Source organism: Leiobunum rupestre, chromosome 4 (assembly GCF_980474605.1).
Source record: "Leiobunum rupestre chromosome 4, qqLeiRupe1.1.hap1, whole genome shotgun sequence".
Taxonomy (NCBI): Eukaryota; Metazoa; Arthropoda; class Arachnida; order Opiliones; family Sclerosomatidae; genus Leiobunum; species Leiobunum rupestre.
The window spans coordinates 49775642-49801472 of NC_143387.1; the positions used below are offsets into that span (position 1 = coordinate 49775642).

Consider the following 25831-nt stretch of genomic DNA (forward strand, 5'->3'; position numbering starts at 1 on the left):
CGGGAAATTTGGGGGAACGGAAGTCGAAGGAGAGTGAGCGAATTAAGCCACCCGGCTGGTGTGCTGGGTGGTCCGACCGCCGCCGCTTCTACGCCATCCCTTCTAAACTCACTTCCTAACGCCATCAAGCCGCCTGGAATAACGCGCACTCGCTGGGGGAAAGTCATTGAGGTTGTTAGTCCGGTGACCCTCTCCCCCCGAATGGCGCGCGCTCTGTTTTTCTTGACCACCCCCTTCCGTACCCCCCTGACTACGTTTGACCCATTTAGAACTTTCAATGGCGATTCTTACGGACGAATCTCGTGATTCGGATTGCGAACCATGTACGACGATAATTCTTCTTTGTTTAGAAACACGGTGTTCACTTTGCATTTATCACCAGATGTAGTATAGTCTGCGAAGCGTGTCTATTAGATTTAGGCGTTCATTATGACCGCTAACTTAAGTTAAGAACAATAGTCAAGTAAGAGCGTAAAAACATTATTAAGAATCTGTACAAAAGATTATATTCTTGGGTGACAATATTTTTTTAGGATTTGGATTTCTCGAGAACGGTGAACGCGTAATAGAAACTATTCTTAGTAATTGCATAAGTGTGACACTTCCTATTCTTCACGTGGAAAAGTTTTACTGACAAGGAGAGTACCCGAGGTGTTTATGGCCGATTTTGTTCAAAGTCGGGCGTTATGTTGACCTATATGAAAATTGAAATTTGCTAGTTAAAAACTTCTGAAAAAATATTATAGACTTATGGTAATTTCTAAAGCCGTATTCTATGAAAGTAACTTAATTTCAGAATTTCCTCTCAATTTTCCCACTTTAGAACATTAGAGGTTTAATTGGAGTTCTTATATATATATATATATTGAATTGAATTGAATGATTTTTATTGTGCCATGAAACAGTACAAATAGCACCAGCAAGTCATAACACAGTTAAAAAAAAATATCTAATAAATACAAATATTACAATCAGGCAAATAAAAAATGAAAAAATGTATACTTAAAAATAAGCCAGTGTCAAGATTAATTATATTAAGTTGTATTGCTATGGTTTTACGTACAACAAATTATTCTCTCATAACGGAGCTTCCAATTGACTAAAAAGCAAAAACTTGGTAAATATACGAATTTAAAAATTAGATAACACTATACTCTTATTTGAAAGCCTCTGTTTTATAAACAAATCATTATCTTTCCCGTGGACATTATAGTTTTGTAAAACTCTAAAAATAGATGTAGTGCAGTTTGAGACAGGATAAAAATGCTTATTATTTCTAGTTGAACGTGTTGAACAATTAAAAGTTACCAATTCTAAAATTTCTGAACAAACTATTTTATGGTTTAAAGTTATATTTAAAACTTTAATATCACATTTAATTAAAGCTCCTTTTACTGAATCTAAGTTATATTGACATAAAAATTCTTCATAATTTATTTTTAAATTAGGGCTTGACAACGACTGAAATAAATGATAATATTTTCTCTGTAGCTTTTCTAATTTCGATAAGTTAGTTTGGCAAGAATTACTAAATTGAACACATCCGTACAGCAAAGAAGGCTTAACTAATGACACATACAACGCTCGAAGGCATCTGGCAGACTTTAACTGCCGTGAAATTTTGTACGCGCAACCAAAAATTTGTTACATTTCGCTAGGGTTTGATTAATATGAGAACCATAGTTAAGTTTACTATCAAAGTATACTCCTAGGTCCTTGACTATACTTTCTCTTTTTAAAACTACCGTTTAATTTATAATTGTATATATACATGTTAGTTTTACAGGTATACGAAACAACTACAGTCTTATTTGCGTTTATGGGAATATTATTTTCCAAGCACCATGTATTTAGGGATTCTAGATCTTCTTGTAGTTCTTTGCATTCTTTCGTCGATATGATGATTTTGGAAAGTTTATGGTCGTCGGCCAGTTGAAGGAGTTTAGAGTGTTCGATAAGAGGTGGTATATCGTATATATAAATATTAAAAAACAATGGTCCAAGTGACGACCCCTGGGGAACTCCGCAGGAAACACCATATGATACGTTAGTTTTCGTGTTGTTACACTTTATATAATTAACGCGTCCGGAGAGATAGTTTGCACACCATCGAAGTAATGAACCGGACAGGCCGTGAAAAGCGAGCTTAGAAATCAAGCGATGGTGTGATACCCTATCAAATGCTTTAGATAGGTCTATGTAGATCGTGTCAACTTGTCCTCGGTTGGATACCACCGGCTCTACATAATTTGTGAATGATAAAAGATTCGTTTCTACCGATCGCCCTTTAACAATTCAATTCAATTCAATTCAATTCATATATATAGAAATGAATAGAAATATATATATATAGAAATGTATAGAAATATATATATATATATAGAAATGTATAGAAATATATATATATATAGAAATGTATAGAAATATATATATATATATAGAAATGTATAGAAATATATATATATATAGAAATGTATAGAAATATATATATATATAGAAATGTATAGAAATAAATATATATATAGAAATGTATAGAAATATATATATATAGAAATGTATAGAAATATATATATATATATATATATATAGAAATGTATAGAAATATATATATATATATATATATAGAAATGTATAGAAATATATATATATATAGAAATGTATAAATATATATATATATATATATAAATGTATAGAAATATATATATATATAGAAATGTATAGAAATATATATATATATATATATATATATAGAAATGTATAGAAATAGATATATATATGTATATATATATATATATATATATAGAAATGTATAGAAATAGATATATATATAGAAATGTATAGAAATATATATATATAGAAATGTATAGAAATATATATATATATATATATATATATATATATATATATATATATATATATAGAAATGTATAGAAATATATATAGAAATGTATAGAAATATATATATATATATATATATATATATATATATATATATATATATATATATATATATATAGAAATGTATAGAAATATATATAGAAATGTATAGAAATATATATATATATATATATATAGAAATGTATAGAAATATATATATATATATATATATATAGAAATGTATAGAAATATATATATATATATAGAAATGTATAGAAATATATATATATATATATATATATAAATTTATAGTAAATTACCCAATTAAGAAATGTAAATGTAAAAAGATCTTAATATTTCGAATATTTTGGGAACTAATTAATGATGTGGATCCTTTATGGTAAACTTGAGAGTTCTCTAAGAATAGCGGTACGCTCTTAATATTTAAATCAAACGAATTGGAAAGTATTCGCGAAAACATTTAACGATTCACCCAGTAAATATTTGATTCTCAGGTGGAAAGGGATTAAATCATCAGTCGTCGCGAAGTCGAATTTGGTATTAATGAATACTCACTATTCTTAACTATTCGACTCTTTAAAGAAATCGTCAAAGTTCAAAGGTTATTTCCTCGTCGAAAATTTCGGAATTAGTTCCTACTCTATTGACGAAATGAAAACGAAAGTGTAAATAAAAGGGTAGAATATTCTTTCATTTGAAATTCTAAAATCCTTTTCAAATTAATCATTTTTTTCTCGGCTACCTGTTGCATTTGTATTTTCCCGCGAAGTAGAATATTTTTGTCAGCATTCTTCTTAAGCCAAAGCTTCAATTTAAAAAAAAAAAACTATATTTCGCAACGGAATAATACTTTAAAATTCCGTTAACTTTCCCCTAAAAGTTTCCTGGAAATTTATCATTCCTTACCTTTCAAAGGAGAAAATAAAAAACAGTATATATAAAGTTTATTTTTCTAAGGCCAACGCTGGATATAAATATATTCCATTTTCTTACGCTTGAAGATGACTTATCTCACTATTTTAGAATTTCAGAGTGCGCGCGCCCGCTGTATATATTTCAAAAAACATAACGTAAAGCTTCCATATCTTCCTTTCAAAGAGGAGCCCAGGCTTAGGTCGAACCTAAAATATATATATATTTCCACCGTTGTGTCATAAAAGTCGTCGAGTTCTCATAAATTATTTTAAAAAGGCATTAACTTAAATGGTATTTTCTCTGATACTGGCGAAACACGAAAAATGTTTCGCGTTCTTTTTACAGCGTTCTCCGACGATGTAGGCTTTTGGTTGGCATTGTACTCGAAATTTGGATGAAATGAGAGGCTACTCCGTGTATAAATTGATCATAAAAGTTCAACGTAAATTGAAATTTAGTTTAAAACCGGAATTTTTTATTTTTATTTCTTGAGTCACAAAGACTGAGACATTTTCCAGTTTGAACTATACCGCCGTATATCCCCTAGGATGTAAATTTGGCTCTGCGACGAAAGAGTTTCATTACGTGGACTGCCTTTGTTTAGTTGGGCTGTTCCTTACCAACGCCAAAAGTAAAAGATTCGGATATTTGAAGTTTTATTTTTATTAATTAATTTATCACTCTAAATAATTCAAGTCAAAATGTTAATACTTTCTAGGTATAGTGTCAGATAAAAGAAAACCGTAGGCGTAATTCAAAATTGTAAGTAAATTAGCTAATTAATATCCTTCATTAATTGGTTTTAACCGTTAAATTGTTTTGCCAAAACGAAAAATTCCATGTGCTAATGGCGAAACCAAATAATTAATTAATAATTTTTTTTGAATTGAAATGTTTGCGGCAGATGTAAAATTATTTCTAAATCTTAAATTCAATACAACCTCAATTTATTTTTTCAATGGTTTGGTCAAATGAAAGCTGATTTGATTGACTAGCTTTTAACACGCGATAGCGGAAACTTAGATTGTTTTATTTCATTATAATGAACAGGGTTGAAGAGGTAAAAAAGACCAACAACGTTTGGGGAAACTAAAATATATTTATTTATTAAATTAAACCGATACGCATTATAAACAGTTTAATTGACTAGTGGAAAATTTATTTTAGTTAGTTATATTTTTCTACGCATATAGTAGCTTAAGAACTTGAGATTCCCCAAATTTCAAACTCGTAAATCAATTATTTGCAAAATTATATATTGTTTGAAATTTTAATTTGTTTAATAATTTAATTGGCTTTTATCGAATATTTTGGGTTCAAATAACGACTATTTGGGAACTTACGAAGGGTCCCAAATTACAAGTTGTACTTCATCTTCAAAAAGTATTAAATATTATATTTTGAACACAAAAGGATAGCTACTTTAAATAATAAATGTCATCAATGATAAATAATTTTAAACCAAAAAAGTTAATTTTTTTCTTTATTATTATTATTGTATATACTTTATACTTATCCTTAAAAGCGGCAGTAATTAGAGTAAACTGAATTATAATATTATTATTATTATTATTAATATATTCTGGAATTGTTTCGCTGTTAAAATTTCCACAACGGAAAACATTTTTACGCCAACTGGAACTATTACACAATCGGAGTAAAATGATGTCATAGGGTTACTTCTAGTACCGTGATCGGATTGATTTTAAACAGTGGACCTAAATACTTTAAAACTCCTTGACCTTTCCTTTACTTTATAACCCGGTGGCATATCAAGCCATTAGGAAGAAGCCATCAAATCTAGAAATAAGACAATTAAGGTGGGTGTGTTGATGGATAGAAGGCTATTAGTTAACTGCTCAATTAGGGGAGGGGGTAGCGAGGATGGAGTTTGAATGATATCCGGCGAGTCATAAGAGAGATGGCTCATCCGGTTTTTGACCGCTCCGAAGAACTGCGGCCCCGTCATCCCGAAACCATCGAGAGGTTGGGGATGGGGCACTAAGTAAGGAAGACCAAGGAACTGAGATTCGTTAGTTTTACGGAAAAGGGAGACAGAAAGACGTCAAGGCTTTTCCATTTCAGCGGCGATGGATGACTGTCGGGACGGTTGGCTCCGTCTCTCGGACATTTGTCTCGCGGCTTGACCAGATCGACGCGCATCAACCGAGCGGTTTGGCCCCCTAGCCCCGATTCTAGGGTTCGGATCCCTGTTTGGCGAAATCGAATCTGGGAAAACGGGCCGTCGAAATTAAAGTAGGAGGGCGGCTCGTTTAAAGTTCCCTCGCGTGGCCACGAATGGAAAGTGAGGAAATTGGAGAGGAAAATGATTCCAATCCCAGATTGAGAGAGCGGAAGAGTCAGCCTTCCCATCTTGGAGATATCTTCCGTCCGGAAATTTGACGAGCTATATGTACCGGAATATCTCGATACAGCGTCGTGGACTGTGATCTTTGGTATCCGAACGATGGTACTATCGGGTTTCCGCTAGGATAGAAGTGACGGCTTGTATTTCGCTCGTATCGTATTGTTCTCGAGGCGGCTGTGAGGGAATTTAATTGGAAAATTGAGAAGGCTGAATAGCGTTCCCCTTTTAATCGATCGTCATGAGATATCTCGAGGAATGATCGTTTATTGTACAAATGTTATTTTATCCGATTGTCGGCGGGGGGATTATCGCGACCCTCAATCCTCTTTCATCTTGGACCCATCTTGTTTTTTCCGACAAAAACTTTTAACGAGACGAATGGTTTTTTAACGTACGACGAGGGTTGAAAGACCGAATTAATTAGTCTCGAAGCTGCTAATCTCTAAAGTTCTAATCTCCTTCGACAAATATATACAGGGTGGAAGCCTCAGCCGTGGTCCAGCCTCGGTACTTCTCCTAGTACATCAGAGTGCTGCGGATGGAACACTTCTACAGGCGCTGGTAGGTCACAAATAGACCAATGGGAGAATTAGAAGCGCATCTTCCAAATGATTTTTCGGGTGATTGGATAAAGATGCGCTTCTAATTATGCCATTGGTCTATTTGTGACCTACCAGCGCCTGTAGAAGTGTTTGACCCGCAGCACTCTGGTGTACTAGGAGAAGTACCGAGGCTGGACCACGGCTGAAGCTTCCACCCACTATATCCTGGGTTCCCTATGTGAGCAGTCCATTGCAATTATTGCACGGCGGTCGCTATACAGCAGACATTTTTTAAGACAACGTTAAGATAATTACCTTAATTGTGAAGAATTTCAATATAAATTGCCACGGACTGCTCACATGGATGTATATTAGTTTTACCAAAAGTGACATAATTACCTTGGCAACGACGACACAGGATCGACTGTGCGAAATAATAACCAAGACAGTGTCAAATGCGTCAGCAAATGTAGCGGCCATGTTACCATCACCAGCACTGTTGACAAGAACGATCAATAAGACCAGAAAGATTAATTCCGCCGCACCTGCCAACCCAACCGCTCTCGCTGATATTCAAATCCCCAACTCCTACACCGTTACGACTTCCGGACAACCATTTTTGCTGGCCAGCATCGGACAAAAATTAATAAAGTTGATTTAAGCTTGAAACGCGTTCATGCTTATTTTGCCGCGACTATCCGCGTTTGTAGCAGTTCGACCCAGTAGAAGTTAATTACTCTGTATCTGTTTGGGTGTAGCTGATCACGTGTAGCACCCAGGCAGTAGCTAATCAGGTTGTAGCGCTAAGGACCCGCTAGCCATAAATTCATCATTTATCAGTCCCATTTTATTTAAAAAAATCACATCGTGTAAATCAAGTGATAATAAATTTATATTTTAATTGTGACGGGTAAAGTCAAATGTTGGCGGTCCTTCTTGTTTTTATATCCCCCTTTTTACCCCAACTTGTCCGTGACAACTAAATTAAGAGAGGAGGCTCATTAGTCAGGCTTACCCTGAAACCGGTCTACTGTTGGTATCTCTGTCTGAAATTTTAAGAAATGTTGATACAATTTCTTAAAATGCTATCCACAGTGTCTGCGTTGATTCTTTTTTTAAATGTTTTTGTCGTTTCAAAAAAATTGAACCGAAATATTTTCGAAAAGCAATATCGGTTTGAAATCACGTACAGACGGAACCCATTTTTGAGGCGTTCCCTTTTTGGTCTCAAGACGTGAATGGACGCGTTTCAATTTCCAAAGAAGACGAGCTTATGGAATAGAGAACGAGTGCTGAGAAGCCGTGCCTGTCCAAAGCGAGACGCATCTTCATCTTTCCCTGTTTCTGCGTCTCTGCCGCGTAACAATTTCTGGAAATTTCGGTTTTCCTACCACGAATCGTAGAATAGGCTCTCACCCCAACCCCTTTCACCCCTGCCGCTGGCTGGTCGCGTTTCGCACCTCGGCTCGATTTCTATTTCCCGGTTCGCCTTTTCTTTCGGGGCTGCTCGCAAGTGCAAATGACCCACATATTTCGTCCGTGGCCAAATGCCGTTGAGGTTTCCGACTCGCTTCCGAACAGATTTTACACGCCGGAAAGTTCTACGTTGCTAAAACAAGCTCGCCACGGCCATAATGAGTCTGCGCCCACGGCCAAAGACGAATAAATTACTTTCGACGTTTATTGAGAGCGTAGCGCTTTCGCCTCGCAGAAAGAGGAGCCGGGTTCAAACCCATCTGTGTGAAAACTCGGAAAAACTCCTTCTGTGTTGAGTTTGCAAGCTATCTCTTCACTGGTTTAAGTGGTTTCCCCTTACATAAAAACTTGTCGAGGTTAACGGTAATAGTTAGTGTAGGGAGCTGTTGGTTCGCGTGGCATGATAGGCTTGCCACCACCCTCCTACACGTTGAAACCCGGTCACCTGAATTAATGGCTTTAAAAGTCGCTTGATGACTTAGGCCCCAGGTGGGACCTTGGGTATAAGCCTAGCTGATTATTATTATTTTTAAACCGACCTTACGAATAAAAAAAATAACGCTAACTAACACTAGCCTGGAGTAATGGCAATATAAGTCACTAGCTTACTTGGAAATTCTAAACCGGCCATTGTTAATTGGCTTTACAAGTCGTTAGTTGACTTGGGCCTACGGTGGTGCCCATGGGCGGATTAACCCTTTCGGCGCCTTTAGGCACAGAAAAATTTGGCGCCCCTTGGCATTGGTCAGCTAAGGAGGGGCGTATCGGTTTATAATAAATAAATAAATATATTTTAGTTTCCCCAAACCTTTTCGGCGTTATTTTGAGTAGGGGCATGGACCGTGGGGCTTTATCAGAGTTTTGGCGCCCCTAGAAAAATGGCCTAATGGTTAATACGCCCCTGGTGGTGCCTTGGGTCTTAGCGTTCAGGTGGACGGGATACAATACGTAGGAGGGTGGTGTTCCCCCTTTGACATTTAACAAAAAAAATTTTGGCAAAACAAATTGGGTAAAACTGATAAAATTGGGTAAAACTGATAAAATTGGGTAAAACTGATAAAATTGGGTAAAACTGATAAAATTGGGTAAAACTGATAAAATTGGGTAACTGATAAAATTGGGTTAAACTGATAAAATTGAGTTAAACTGATAAAATTGGGTTAAACTGATAAAATTGGGTTAAACTGATAAAATTGGATAAAACTGATAAAATTGGGTAAAACTGATAAAATTGGGTAAAACTAATAAAATTGGGTAAAATTTCGGTCAAATCGTAAGGGTTTACAATCCGTGATTGTCCCAAGCTATTTTACGTAGAGAAAGTTTACACTTGAGTTGTGAAAAATATTTTTGGTTGCCATGGCAAAACGAATCGCCATTGAAACTTCTCCCTTTAAGAGCTTTCAAGGTACACGAAGGTCTACTTAACCCCCGAGTTTGAAAAAGACCGTGGAGAAACACCTTGTAAGTGATTTAAAACTCAAACGAACTTCTACCGGTACCAAATATTAGTGACTATGACTGATAGCTCCGAACCGCACCTAATCGCATAAGCACCGCGAAAGGTCAAATAGAGCGTAGGACTAAAAAAAGGCGGGAATCGTCTTGAAGGGGGGAAAGGGAGGGGAGGGAAGAGATGGCAATGGAAAGGATCATTTTTAGGCGGAAGCAATCGTGTATGCCTGGAAATCTCTATAGAGAAACCTATCGGATCGTTTTTGGAAATTCTCGGCACGCGTCGCGCCTTTAACTCTCTCTCTATCTCATATATATATATATATAAATATAGACGGTATACTCCGCGGCGCCACGTTCTCTATTTTTTCCTCCGCTGGTTGGGGCGAAGACAACTCCGTTTTTCGGGGCCTTTGTCGTTCCCCCGAGGGCCGCTTCTCCTTCTGGCCGGATCCAAACCGCCTCGACGCGGCGCGGATCGCGGAATGCTCTCAAAGATGTTCTGGGACTCAAAAATAAAAAAGGAGAACATCCCTCGAAGAGTGAGTCCTGGCGCTGTAGCGGAATGAGTCTAAACAAGCCGCAGAAGTGACAAAAACTCTCTCCGCACTTTCCCTCCTACTTTTCCGCTTCGTTTGAAATCCAAAGATTTCCGTGAGAGATATTCCTCCTTTTCGGGGTTCATTCTTACGGAACCCCTTCCGCCATCAGCGCCTCCTTCGCAACATCCCGGATTTCTATCGCTTGTTAAGTCCCATTGACGCTTAGATAACGCGCCTCATCCACCTCCCTTTTTCTACTTTTTTATAGTAGGTAAAAGGGTTTCTTAGATTCTTCTTTTGGGTCACGCGACCGGCTTTCTTCGGACGCGAGTTCCCGTCTGTAAATTTACTCGGCGTAAATAGAACGGGCATTAGCGAGATTTGTTGCTAGGCTTTCAATCTCTTTAGAAACTTTAGGCCTATTTTTTTTTTTGAGGGGACCCGGTTAAATTTACCACGACGAAATCGAGTGATAAGACCGTTTTTGACGCGCTCCATCGAAGCTTCTGGCTTTACATTCTTCGGCTATTTCTTTATCCCTACACTCGAAACGAAATTGGTCGATTTCTCGTGAAAGCCTATTGTCGATTTAACGACGCAATGAGAAATATTTATTACGGGGTTATTGATAAGCGAGTTTTCGATATTCGCGCCGAAACAAAAACTGCTAAAACACGCGAAAAGGTAGGAAAGGTCATTATGAAAAATGGGGCGAAAAAAGCTAAGCCCTAAACAAATTTTAAGAAATGACAAAACTTATGAATTAAATAAAGAGAAGAAACTCAGAATAAAAAACGTCAAAAACGAATTAAATTAGGGTTGTTAATTTTCCGGAAAAATAAAATGCGGAAAAATTTCCAGAAAATTTTCCGAATTGCGGAAAATTTTCCGCAAATCGGAAAAATAAAAAATTTAAACATAAATTACTTTTCCAGGGTTTTTAATGTTTTAAACTTTTTATCGATTTAAAATGACTAATATCAGAAAACATTAACAGTGTTACATTTCAACCAGTTTAAACTAGTCTATAGGTTTAGTTTTACTTTTAGATTAGAAAAAATGAGGTGAAAATGCCGCTTTATTTAAATTTGCAAACAATATATTAGACAAATCATGGAATGAAAACGTTTTTAATATTTTTCGGAAAAATACGGAAAATTTTCCGGAAAAAAGGCCTCGGTAATTTTCCGGAAAATTGTCCGAGCGGGAAATTTTCCGCGGAAAATTTTCCGACTTACAACCCTAAATTAAATAGTAAAGAAAATAAATAAATAAATAAATAGACTTTCAATCTGGCTTGCGATTAACTAAAACGAAACATTAAAAATTTCAAAGGAATTATTTGGCAATCCATGACAACTTTCAATCTTTTGCGTTTAACTTCGATTAAATTAATTCATTATAAAAATATTGAAGTATTAAATTGTTTAAAACGTAAATGTTTAAAATGGTATGGTAAAGTTTAAAATTTAACCTGTAATAAATATTGATTACGTTAAAATATAGTTAAAATTGAATATTTCGAAACCTGAATTAAAGGCAATAAAAGTCGCTAGATGACTTGGGCCTAGGGTCGTGCCTTGGATATTAGCCTAGATTATTATTATTATTATTACGTATAAAAAAATTCTACCTAGATAACATTATTTATTGATTTTCGATAAGAATAATTCTTTGAAAATATATCAATAGAATATTCGAAAGACAAATATGTTATAACCTTAATGCAGTCTCGTCAATAACTCTTTGGAACAAAATCATTTTTGTTCCGTAAAAATACAATTTCTTCTAAACCATAAGCAGATGTAGCTCAATATGAAAAAGGCGTACGTAACTATTTTCGCTTCTCAGACAGACATAATGGACGACTCTATTAGGGAGACTCCGATTTGGATTTCCTTTTATGGCTGGCAGTCGTAAAAAGTAGTCGTCCTAATCCGTTAGTCGCATTGTCTCTCTAGATTTATAACAAATTGTTATTGTTATGATAAATATAACCCCATTTCGTTGAAAAGCATCCGAGATGGACGTTTCTCGGTTGCTAAGGGTTGAAGTAAAATGAATGACCATTTCCTTGTCCTTTTGTAATAAAGGTCCTCAGCCGAGGACCGGAGGGGGACCATCAGAGAAACAGACTTAAAACTAATGGAATCAGTCTTTTCGCCGCCGGCTTGGTAGTTTTCCTTTTTGGCTAATGTTTGAAATTCGTATAGTACTGGTATTCAATTTTACTCTAGGGACCTTTTCGTGTTTAACGCTTCTAGAAATTGGTGGCGAGGTAGCTATACTTTCTAAAAGTGTTTCGTCGATGCTCGTTTAATATCCGAGCATTCCAAACAGTTCTCGTTGAGAATAGGCGCTTAAATAAAACATCTTCCCAGAAATTGCCAAGAAGTAATATTTCCGACAGCCAGGACTCATGAGTTACTATGTTACTATTTATATAGTGCTTGTTGAAATATTAGAAAGCTGGAAACTTTTCTCGAACATAACATCGGTTTTTTGCTAAGCCTTAACATGCCAAAAAAGTTACCTGGTTAAAAGGAAACACTTGTTGCATACCGTACTGCAAAAGTAATACGTTTAGTTCTAAAGGAATTAGTTTTCATCTTTTTTCGGAAGGTAATTTTATACGAAATTAATTAACTCTGCCTCCATGAGAAGCCTTAAAATTGCCCGGTAATATAAAAATATTCCGTATAATTTTAATTATTTATACCATAAGAGGATGATGATAATAATAATATTATCTTCTTATATTTAGTTTTAGTAACATTATATATTTTACCTTAAAATATATTATCGAAAATTAACATAAGTCGACGCATTTCTTATCTGACGCAAAATTCTCACGAGGGCAAAAACGCGTCTCCAATTGGCTTAAATATGACTTTTTGGCTAGCCATTCTAACCGTTTAACCGACCGACCGGAAATAGTTCCTTCCCAGATGAATTTGGAGAGGGGAGTAAAAACGGAGTATCTTTTATTGAAGCGTCCATTTCGCCCTCTGAAAACTTTCAGTTTGAATTCGTAGACGACTCTTCTTTTAATGTGTAAAGCCGGTTTCCAAAATACATGATATTTTTTAGCGTTCCCTGGGGTTTAAAGAAAGCTCGTCACTCATTTTATCGTTTAGCTTACGGCTCTGTTTTCATTTCCTCGCCTGCCATTGTGGAGTGCGTCAATAAAATATTGAAGAACTTTCCCGTTTCCTAGCAACGAGAAAAAATCTACGCCCGTGTGGGAATTAGTGACGTTAACGTTTTAAACACTCAGAAAATTGTTCTTTTTTGTCATTACTTCTATCATATGTAACATAATCGGTCGTAAGTATGCCTCTGTATAACATTTACTTAGAAAACATTTCCATGGAAAATTTTTATAATTATTGTACTATACACCAATACGCATATAAGAAGGGAGAAGACCCTTTTACAGGGGTACCGCCATTGTGTGTACATTTTTAATAATATACTTGTTACTAGATGGCGCCATCAGTTTACAATCCGAAATAACAAAAATGATAAAACCCGCGAAAGTCTAATTTAAATTGTGGTTATTTAAAAGCTGAAATTTTGTATAACAAAATTTTCTAAAATATTTTATATAAACTTTCAGCTTGAAATAGCACTTAAATAATATATATATTTTTTTAAATTTTGCGCCAAAATATCTACGCTGGTGTCATCTAGTGTAGAAATAAGAAATTAAAATTATATACTCGATGGCGGTTTCTAAAGGTTTGTTTCCCTGTATGTAATATGCAAATTAGTTTATTGAAAAAGGTTACCATGTAAACCCACCCAATCTCGCCAGGCTAAACTATAAATATTGTCAAAGTCAGAAACGCGTTAGAAATAGTTATTTTTATAAAGTAACGTGGCGTTCTGGTTTTGACGTTGCTCTTACGTCACAGTCTCTTAAATTTTACAAGTCCACGAGCGCGTGCTGCAGTCGCCAGAGGAATATAGGTTTTTCTAGCGCGCGTGCAAATCGCTCGTGCGAAGAATATACCAATAAAGCCGTGTCTTCTGACATCATAGCCACATTTTATATTTTTTACTTTTTATTCATTTTATTTTATAGAAACATCTATTCTGCGGGTTTTCAAAATCGGTTTCACTAACTTCCGTTTGCTATTTATAAAGTACTGTTGATGACAAGGAGTTGTAAGTGACGTAATTTACGTCATATCCCGCGAACAAGGTTTCGTTAAAGAAAATACCTTTATGACATCAGAAATTATGTGACGTATTCTTCTATGAATTTGCACAATCAATATTAATTCTACAATAACATACACCCGTTAAAAAAGTTTTACCCGCACTACTGGTTCATAAAGCTGCCTGGGCAACGAAATACTATTTTCGTCTTGCCGAACTGGTTGTTGTTCTTCCCAAGTGATAACGTGATGGCGGATAAACGATTTCACCATCGCGTGTGAGAGCAAAATTTACTTTGCAAAAGCGTTACTCTGAAGCGATGAGAATTTATAGGCATTCTTAAAAAAAATGATCAAATGTTTTTTATTCTGATATGATTTTTTTGCGTTTCTGATTCAAATTCAGTTGCGTTTCTTTACGCAGAAAAATAAATAAAAAATGTACAATGAAAATGGTTGATTCTATCCATAAAAACTTATCACGCAACCCAACAAAAAACCGAAGACTATCGGTATTCCAAATTCCAATCAGCTGTTGTTAACGTTAAAAGCCGTATAGACCTCGTTGACACCTGATTATGAACTTGCTATAATGGTCGTAGAAGTTGGTGGTACGTACCCCTGAAAGAGCAGTTAGATATTTTGGAACCTAAAGAACCCTTCGCATCAAATTCTTCTTAAAGAGTCCAGAAGCAGGATGTGGATATATTTAAAACTTTTGAGCAAAAAGAATGTCTCTCCGGGGAATTCTGAAATTTGAATAAAAAGAACGGTGCTTCACTATAATAAATTGTCACATCTTTCCTCCGAATAATGAACCACCCTTTTAACCTTTGGAAAACTTTAGCTACCTATACTCGAGAGCAATTAAGCAAATTACCTTTTAGGTAAGCTTTCGTGCTACGGCGGCTCCCCCTAGTGATCGGGACGAAAACTTTTAATCATATCGCGCCATTCCAATTCAAATTAATTTCTTACTTACCCTAGCTTCTACTTTTTTAATCTTCTTATATGGTGTTTTTTTTAGTACTAGATATCTTTCTCGAAAGTCTCTATATAATTCTCCATCGTATCCTATAGATTATCTCCAAAGCTCGCCCTTTTGGTATCTTGGGAACAATTTAATTTAGTTTAAGATAAAGTTCGCTCGGGTATCTCACCCCAGCGCGCATTTAAAATGCAAATTCGGCACCCAGGCCGCCATCGAGCTCCCATCGCCGGCTGACTCCCGCCAAACTCGGCTTTGTTAGCGCCGTAATAAACGCTACACGCGCGCGAAAAACCTAGGCCTCGGTTTGCGTAACACGGAAAGGGCCTCGGCTAACGCGCCTTTTTCTCTTACTTCGAGAGGAAATGTTTGGCGCGCCCTCTTTGAACGGGTGGCGGCGATACGACCGGGAAATCAACCGTGTTTAGTTGATTTATTTCAATGGGTGGGGCTCTAAATCCTGGGAGAAATCAAGCCTTTTTACGCAAAAGAGAAACAAAAATCCGCGATGTTGAAGGGGGGGATCAAGCGGGGGTTGAAAGAGGGGGGGGGGGGTAGAGAAAGATGGAGAAAGGCGCAGGCTCGCGCGGGGAGCTCTGGCTAAAAATCGTATCTGCAGGTTCGGTTTTCCGGAGGGAATTTTTAAGTTTCGACGTCGAAGGCGCTTTGCATCGCTTTAGTTTTTGCGCGCCCTTTAAACCTCTCTTTTTTTCTCGGCCGATACTTTGGAATGTAAATGATTCCTTTTGAGAGTGTGTTCCGAAAGAATTCATTTTCCCGTGTCTTACTCGCCTTATAATTGAGGCTGTTTTTCGTTGATTTCATTCTTCTCGTCTCACTTTTGCGACTCTGCCGTGGACTATTTGTGGATGTCGAAATATTGATCTTAGTCTATTGTTCTAGCTGGCAACTTTTATCGACTGAAAATGTTAGAACCAAGGCTTAAGTTTTTACCCAGATTCATAGTTGCCAGTAGGTAAGTGAACAAGGTTTAATGTCGACCAGGAGCCGAGTCTAGCTTATAGCACGTCACGAGCAAACATCTCCATGATCTCCTCTGTATACCACGCCCGTTTGAATGATAATTATCAGGGTCACTTTAGTCTTCGTTAGACATTCCGAGTGTATGTATAATTTCCTGATAAAATATATGATCCGAAATTGGGATCTTTAGCCAAAAATTCGTTACAACATACTCTACAAAGTACGATAGAATGTTGTCAGTATGAATACCTGAGATACTCTTTGAGGCTTACCCAACTTGGTTTTACCCTAAATATCTGTGATTTTTGCGTCCTTTTTCAAATACGATCAAAATCGAGATTCTCTTTGAGGCTTAGCCAACTTGGTTTTACCCTAACTATCTGTGATTTTTGCGTCCTTTTTCAAATACGATCTAAATAGATTATGTCCATTCTATAGCTTGCAACTCTGTCCACATTACCCACTTAAGTTATCAAGTAAACCTTTTAAAATTTATAGTAAATCTATAGCCAAAGTAAAAACAAGATGAAACGTTAAATAAATAAATAAATAACTATAAAGTACTTTACTATAACAGAACATTTTCCTTTTATCCCTAAATTAGTTAGAAAACAAGCGTATGTTGTATAAACTGGCGGCGCGATTGATGTGTGAAACGCAATTAGCGGCGCCTTTTCTTCAAACGCTCCGTTCGGGAGAAACATTAAAACTCAATAAAGGTTCTTTCTTCGACCTCCGAAAGAAAAAAGAAAAGTCTTTAAAACAGGGCGGCGGGCGCGCTGGGCAAAAATGTCCATTTCATAAGAGTCGTATATGGTACGAAGGTAAAAGTATCGGGCTTCCATTTGGGCCTCTGGCGTCGGAGAAGCAGAAAGCCATTTTCTAATAGAAGTTTCTGCTTGGCCAATTGCTCCGGGCAACGTCGAAAACTGCTTCGGGCTGGCTGCCACTTCGACCCGCGGCAATGAGTCCTCGGCGCCCGTCGCGTTTTCGCCATCAAAATCGCTCACGGTCCGACGCACGCCGGACCACCGAAATTGGACATTGCCCTCTCTCCAGCGAAGAGGCTCGCATTCCCAGATCTCTCTCCTCTCCACTTCTCTTTCGAGCCAGAGAAAAATATTTTTCTCTTCCGCAGATATGGAAGCGAAGTCCCTGTAGGGAGGACGCCCGCTTAAGCCGTTAACGTTTCAGACCACTCAGATTTCCGCCTCTAGGGTCCCCCGCCCGGGCCGCCTCACTGCGCGAGAATAGCGGATAATATAACGATGGAATTCGACTTACAAGCATTTTTTTTTTTCTTTTTCATTATATCTTTCCCCAACCCCCTCGCGTTTTTTATAGCGGTCGTGTCTTAGAAATGGACCAAAGGAAGATTTAAAGGTTCCGGCAACCTTGATGAGTTCCTCAGAATCTCGGTAAATCTTTTTTCGTACGAAGCTATACCGAGAATACGGTCTATTATTTTCCATTTGCAATTCTAAAATCGATATAGAAATAATGAAAGTAGTTTTGCTTTTCTATTTAATCCGTTTTTAATAATGGGAAAAGTTATACATAGTTAATAAAGAGAGTGGGTGGGAAATTATACAACCTTTCGTTGTTTGCTTTGGTTTTAAGGAAACTTTAATTATTTTAATGAGCCGACTGAAGATATTTTATACCTCGAGTTTAATCGGTTTATCAAAGTTCTTAAGAGCGGGACTGAACTTTTCACTTTAATTGTTGTTTCTCTTAATGAACTCTCGTGGAAAGTCTATTTGGCGGGTTTTTCTCCAGATTTTAGATTTATCTCTTTAAGATCGGTTTAATCTTACTTTAAGACCCGTGCCGGACTAGTCTAATACCACGAAATAGACGAAACTATTAAGTCCAGGGGGAGGCTGAAAAGATGGTAGTGCCGTGACTTTGTGGGGAACGGCAACGCCATCTATCCTAAGAATTAAGAATTATTATTCATTTTCATTTCCTAATGGCGGTTTATATTTTGATCGATTCACCTAAATTATCTAATTATTATTATTATTCAAAACATCTTGTAATAACTGTCTGCAGTCATGAGCGGCCGCAGGTTGGGGGGAACGGGGCAAATGGCCCCCCTTTTATGAGCTATAAATGCACTAATAAAGGTATGAAGTTCCTTCCCTCGTTTTCCTAAGTATGAAAATCCCCCCCCCCCCTTCGAAAACTTTCTGCGGGCGCCCATGTCTGCAGTATCGGGAAGGAATAATTTTTTCTTTACCGTCGCACGGCCAAATACGCACACGAGCTACCGAATCGAAGGCTCGAAGTTGGCTGTTATATGGTAGTTACGTGATTTCGTTTTCCCATTTTAACAAGTTGGTTAAGACCAAATTTACTTTATAGTTTCGCCTATTATATATGAATACACTCGGAATGTCTAAGGAAGACTGTGGGGACTCATAGAGGTTTTGGCTCGAGACGTGCTAAGCTAATCTTGGCTCCTAGTCCACATCAAGCCTTGTCCATTAAGTTGAGAATAAATAGAGGTATAACTAAATCTGGCTGGCGCGGGACCAATTTCGTTCAATAAGGAGACTTTATCAACTTTATCGTTCTACAGTGGCGGCATCTGTCTCTAGTGGTGGCAACTATATTGCAATTGAATTTTTTCGCGAATCTGATGCGAAATTGAAATGTATGATTACTCGTAACAAACAAACCTTTGAAGTTGTTTAAAAATAATTTTATTCTGTCAACACGATCCTTTTTAACTCAAGTTACGATGAGTTAGCTAATAATTATTTATTTTTAGCAATATAACTTTACAAAATATAGATGGCGCTACCTCCTAATTATAAAGATGAATTTCGTACAGTCTTATCAGAACAGGTCCCTCGTAACCATGGCAACCGAAATCGTAATTGTAACTCTAGCAGTATTATTCCCAATTGAAATGGCCTTGTCTCAAATAGAATTTAACTTACCTTCTGCGCTCTTTTTTGAACCATCTAAATAAGTGATTTTACGCGGAACTAGATCAGTTTAATGACAAACTCTTCAAGATCTTCAGTGTGATAACTAATCGGGGTTTTTTAAATGAATTTTTTGGTCTTCTTAGCGACGGCCAATCAATTTAAAAAAACGCGTTACCTCGTTATTCTACGTAGTTTAAGCCCCGCCCATTTCTGGAGATCCTTTCGCGGCAGAGTGCTATATACGCATCTACAAACATTCCGAGTGTATGCGTCTATAAATTCCTTATAATACTGATTTAAAATGAAACGACTTGAAAATTCAAACCCTGATTCAGCGAAACGTGGAATGAAGCAATTTTCGACTTGTCAATTACAAATGAATATTTTTTCCATTATTTTCCGGCGACTTCGTCTCGGTCTTCGAGAAATCATTCTTTCGGTCCATCTTTTCGTTCCCTCTCCTCGCGAGACCGACTCGTGTGTCTTTGGCGGTGGACGGCGGAGAAGAGAGAGATGCCTATTTTGGCTTCTTTTCTATTCAAATGGCGGAGATTCAAAGGGCGATATGTAAATAGAAAAAGGGGACCCGAAAAGCTCGATCTAGAACTTTTTCTTTCCGCCATCGAGCTAAGCCTTAGTGTTTCATTCTAAAGACCCCCAACCAACGAGTAAAAAAGAAAGAAATAAAGCCCAGAAGCTAATGCTATAGTCGGCTTCCGAGTCGTCCAAAAAAGACAGCGTAAAGCGGGGGTGCAGTCTGCGGATGGTATTACGGATTCCTACCCTTGCGGGGGTGCAGTCTGCGGGTGACATTATGGATTCCTACCCTTGCGGGGGTGCAGTCTGCGGGTGACATTATGGATTCCTACCCTTGCGGGGGTGCAGTCTGCCTGTGACATTACGGATTCCTACCCTTGAGGGGGTACAGTTTGCGGGTGACATTATGGATTCCTACCCTTGCGGGGGTGCAGTCTGCCTGAGACATTACGGATTCCTACCCTTGAGGGGGTGCAGTTTGCGGGTGACATTACGCATTCCTACACTTGCGGGGGTGCAGTCTGCGGGTGACATTAAGGATTTTTCAAGGTGGACTGGAGTTGGGGGTGCCCGCTTTAATTTGGGGCCAGACCAGAGTGGGGTTCGTTGTTCGTATCGTTGTGGCCGGAGGATGGGGATATGTTAGTGAAATATTATTCCAAATACTCACTTTGAAGTTCTCTTCGGGCTTCCCTTACTCTCTTTGTGATTTTCCAGCGCGTGGGAGATAAACGAAAGAGGGCTAAAGATATTTATATAATCCGCCGGAAAACTCGGGTTTTTTTGTACCCCTGCACAAAGCCGCCATTGTGCCACGATCTTCGACTAAACTCTTAGCATCTCTCCGAAACTCATTTTCAAACCAGTTTTGAAACATTACGCTACACTCTAATAAATAACCGTATTTTTTACGGTGAAATTGTCTAATTCGTCATTACAATTTATTACTGTATTATAAAGCAATTTATGAAAAGTACAAAATTAAAATAACTAGGCCTAAGTAATTATTATACGTATGTAGATTCTGCAGCGTAAACGTTTACGGTGTTCTTTCCGTTGCAGTGTATTTAAATTAATATTATTATTATGGTTCATTTATTTTTACACCCGTGACCAAATTAAATGCAATTAAACTATAAAATTAATATTTCGGAGTAATTATATTTCATTCGACCTTTGAAATTAATGATAGTTCAACCGTAAACGTGTAACCTATAATCTTTCTCTCGTCAAAAGTGTTCTAATAATGCAGCAATACAATAAATCGCTTGAGTTTATATTTTTCAAGCCGGTGTGGAATAAGTACTCGTAAATTTCAAGTCTCGAATAAGTGCTTGTAAATTTCAAGTCTTGAATTAATATTAGGAAATTTCCAGTCCCAAATTAGTACGAATAAATACTAGTAAATTTCGAGTTTCAAATTAGTACGAATAAATACTAGTAAATTTCGAGTCTTGAATTAGTACGAATAAATACTAGTAAATTTCGAGTCTCGAATTAGTACGAATAAATACTAGTAAATTTCGAGTTTCGAATTAGTACGAATAAATACTAGTAAATTTCGAGTCTTGAATTAGTACGAATTAATACTAGTAAATTTCGAGTCTCGAATTAGTACGAATAAATACTAGTAAATTTCGAGTCTCGAATTAGTACGAATAAATACTAGTAAATTTCGAGTTTCAAATTAGTACGAATAAATACTAGTAAATTTCGAGTCTTGAATTAGTACGAATTAATACTAGTAAATTTCGAGTCTCGAATTAGTACGAATAAATACTAGTAAATTTCGAGTCTCGAATTAGTACGAATAAATACTAGTAAATTTCGAGTCTCGAATTAGTACTAATTAATACTAGTAAATTTTGAGTCTCGAATTAGTACGAATAAATACTAGTAATTTTTGAGTCTCGAATTAGTACGATTAAATACCAGTAAATTTCGAGTCTCGAATTAGTACGAATTAATACCAGTAAATTTCGAGTCTCGAATTAGTACGAATAAATACTAGTAAATTTCGAGTTTCAAATTAGTACGAATAAATACTAGTAAATTTCGAGTCTCGAATTAGTACGAATAAATACTAGTAATTTTCGAGTCTCGAATTAGTACGAATTAATACTAGTTAATTTCGAGTCTTGAATAAGTACGAATTAACACTAGTAAATTTCGAGTCTCGAATTAATACGAATTAATACTAGTAAATGTCGAGTCTCGAATTAGTACGAATTAATACTAGTTAATTTCGAGTCTCGAATAAGTACGAATTAACACTAGTAAATTCCGAGTCTCGAATTAATACGAATTAATACTAGTAAATTTCGAGTCTCGAATTAGTACGAATTAATACTAGTTAATTTCGAGTCTCGAATTAGTACCTGTAAATTCCAAGTCTCGAATTAGTCTATTAATAATCATGCATCCTCAAAATACAAGTAGTCGATGCTTCTTAGAAACCAATGATAATTACACCTAACCTGTATAAATTAATTATTGTCAAGAGTTTTATTTGTATTAATTTAACGGGCCCGCAAATACGGCTTTATCCCATGGCCCGGAATCTGCTGCATCACGTCAGCATTAACTCCGATTCGTGTTTACAACACTGAATGTTTTCGCCAATAAATGTGGTACTCCATTTTTAGTCTATCCATAATGTTCGAAAATACTTTTGCATAGCGCTACGCTCATGGGGAAAAAGCGTTCGGCTAGTACCCTCCGTTTGAGTCAATGTCGTGGGTTGATGTTTGGATTACTAAAGTTGTTTTGATTACTTTATATGGGAACGTAACCCAATATGTTTGCAAAACTTATTCCCTAAGCTCTTGGAGATAGAAAAAAATATATTTCTGGCTATTTTCTGAGCTACTCCGATTTCGTGGAGAATCTGTCCTGAGGCTGTAAGGAAATCGGTTGCTATATTTATATATCTTTCTATTCAATATGTTATCGACCAATTCGAGTAGGTCCCGTATAACCATTTTAAATCACTTAAATTTAAAAATGTTTCCCTTATATTTATGAAGTTCTTTAATTTTTTAATGTAGTTCTTTACTTATTTAACTTCTACGGTATTTACTATAGGATGTATACATGGTTCAATCCGGGTAGTAAATATAAGGCCAAACCAGGTGTATTTAGACGAAAACTAGGACAGTTCATTGACTATCCTTTACACCAAACCTTCACCGGAAATGCATCGATTAACACCAAATTTCAATCGTCTCGTCTACGTGCTGTTCGGAAACTATGTTAACAATTTCAAAGCCTTCCGCGTAACTCTGCGACAGCTGTCGCGATGGGCGGATGTGACGTAAGCATTTGGGGTGGAGGAATGGTAAGCACTTTCGCCTCGCAGCAAGAGGAGCCGGGTTCGATCCCAGCTCGTGGCACTGTGTGAAAACTCGGAACTACTCCTTCCGCGAAGAGTTTGAAAGTTCTCACTCCACTGGTTTAAGGGGTTTTCCCCGGAGTTCATCGATTTCCCCTTCCCATAAAAACTTGTATAGAGGTTAACGGTAATAGCATATGTAACATAATCACTCATAAGTATGCCATAAAAGCATCTTCGTTAATGAAACCTTGTCCACGGGATATGACGTAAATTACGTCACTTACAACTCCGTGACGAAATATGCGTCATCAACTTTACTGATGGGAAACGGAAGTTAGTGAGAATTCCTCGCGCGTTTCTGGCTTTGCCCATGTCAAGTTTAGCTCGTGCCTCGCGATCACATGATTTCATTTCCATGGTAACCTTTTCAATAGCGCAAGGATTATAAGCATTTTTGCATTTTTGGGTCCGCTTAATGCATGTTCCGCGTGAAACAAGGTCTCATTGAATTTTTTTCAATGGAAATATTATACAGAGGCATACTTATGAGTAATTATGTTACATATGGTAATAGTAATGTAAAACGCAATGTAAACCGACCACCTCAACTAGTAGCATTAAAAATCGCTAGATGACTTGGGCTAAGGTGGTTCCTTTGGTATTAGCTTAGCTGATTATTATTATTATGTTTTCGACTGGCTTAGTAACCCAATTCCCAGTCGTTTTAGTCCTTTGAATAACGAAACTAAAGTTTAACAATAAAAACATTTTCGGACCTTGTAAGTTTACTAAGTATAGTTGGAAATTTTGCCAAGTCAAACCGGCCATAATTGGAGTGTAAATTCCCCGGCGAACTGTTGGAATGTGAAGCCATTCTTCTGTTAATTGTACGGGCGACATTCCATTATCCCGAAGGAGCCGATGAGCAAAAAACACGAGGAGCACTTTCAAACGCGCGAGCTAGTATTTTTAACTAATTCCAAGAATTTAGCTCCCTCGAATTCAGGGTTCCACGCGTCGATATGTTTAAAATCCTTCGCAACTTTAATTCCTCCTCTGTTAAGCCTTGGCTCGCGACAGAATGCCTAAGGAATTCAGGCGCTCGAAAATCGCTTTACTCTGAAACGTTATAAAGAGCGTTTTCCTTTTAGCCCCCGTTACTTCGGTACAAATATTTCTAGTTTCAAATAAGAGCTATATTTGGGAGATTTCGAAGTGGAAAAAATCTGTTGGGATTCTTGGGTTTTACGTTCGTGATTTAGAGCTCAACTATGTTGAAACTTCGAGGGTAGCTACGTCGGATGTAGGGCCTAACTCGACCAGTGAAGGATTTTTCTCGACCGTAAATCCATATTTCGTAATCGTATGAAATCTAAGGGAAGGCATCGCCCGCTCGCGTCCGTACCTCGTTTTTCTCTTTGATAACCATCTAAACACGTGAATTTATGTGGAAGTAGAACAATTTCTTGAACAACGTAATAAATTCTGCCAAGAACGTCAGCGAAAGAACGGAAAGAACGAATCGGGTTTTTTTAAATCCATTTTCTGGCGAGTTTATTTTCCTCGGTGAACGTAATTTTTTCACTCGTGGCGGCTTCTTAGCGCGGTGGCGAGCAAAAATACAATGCTGACGCATTCGTCGTTGTTTACTTTGGTTCTAGTCCATTAGACAATTAGCGTGATAGCCTTAGGTGGTTTCTTTTCGCGTGTTCCGGGATTTCGGAGTAGGATAAGAAGAGTCAGTCTATGACGTCATTTTACTCCGATTCTGTGCTGGCGAATAGTTCGAGTCGGAGTAAAAACGTTCTTCCAAAATGACTGCCTGCGGCCTTTTTAGCAGATAAATCCTGGCTAGCAGACGACAAAAATCGATTCATTCTCTTTACTCCTCCTTTTCAGAAGGAGTAAAAAGAGTAGCCCTAATACTCCGGAACAAGCGAATAGTTAATGAGTCGGAGTAATTCTCATCCCCGGAACAAGCGAATAAAATGTTTTAGGTTAAAAAGAGTACACTTTTAGTCCGAGAACAGGGGAAAAGAAACCATAAGTGTAGGGTATTTATGTAATATTATTTAGGAGGGGGTTTAATTGTAAAGGTTTAATTGTACGCTTAGATGTCTCGCTTTGATACGTGCGGTTTGTAGGTTGGATTTTAATTTACTTTCACTTTATAATAGTTCCATATTATCTTTCCTAACGTTGGCCATTAATCTCAATTTAAATAGTAGCGTTTGGCATATAGAGTCCGATATTCGTTAGCCCTAATAAATATTAATTTCGATAGTCCATTAATCGCAATTTAAATCAGATCCGTAGTACTTGGGTTAACGCGTAATATGTAGCCGCACTAAATCCACAGATAATCTTCCCCTACACGAAGAGAGAGACTTAGAAGGGAACGTGGTTTTTTTTTCGGAAACACCAGGCTAATAAAATCCGGTTATTATCGGTTCTTGATATCGTTAATAGTAGAAAAAGGTCAACAGTAACGGCCTTAGGTAGGAACCAATTTGACAACGGTGACCTAAGATCGTGACAAATTCAATGGCTTATGATATTTCAAAAGCGATTTTTTTTTTTTAATATTCAGCTAGGCGCCTTTTAAAGCCATTAGTTCAGGTGGCCGGGTTACAACGCGTAAGAGGGTGGTGGAAAGCCCTTCACGCCACGCGAGCCAACAGCTCCCTACA

At 37.0% G+C, this 25831-nt stretch overlaps 1 protein-coding gene and 1 long non-coding RNA gene across 2 annotated transcripts in view; one reads left to right on the forward strand and one right to left on the reverse strand.

Moving 5' to 3' along the window:
* Positions 1–25831, forward strand: part of LOC149948109 (low-density lipoprotein receptor-related protein 4-like) — a 133508-nt gene that overhangs the window by 37535 nt on the left and 70142 nt on the right. The window lies entirely within an intron of this gene.
* On the reverse strand, positions 15034–15706 carry LOC149948110 (uncharacterized). The gene is made up of 3 exons (XR_016480719.1): positions 15342–15706; positions 15240–15274; positions 15034–15108 (listed from the first exon to the last, which is right to left on the reverse strand). It is a non-coding gene; the product is annotated as an uncharacterized LOC149948110 (long non-coding RNA).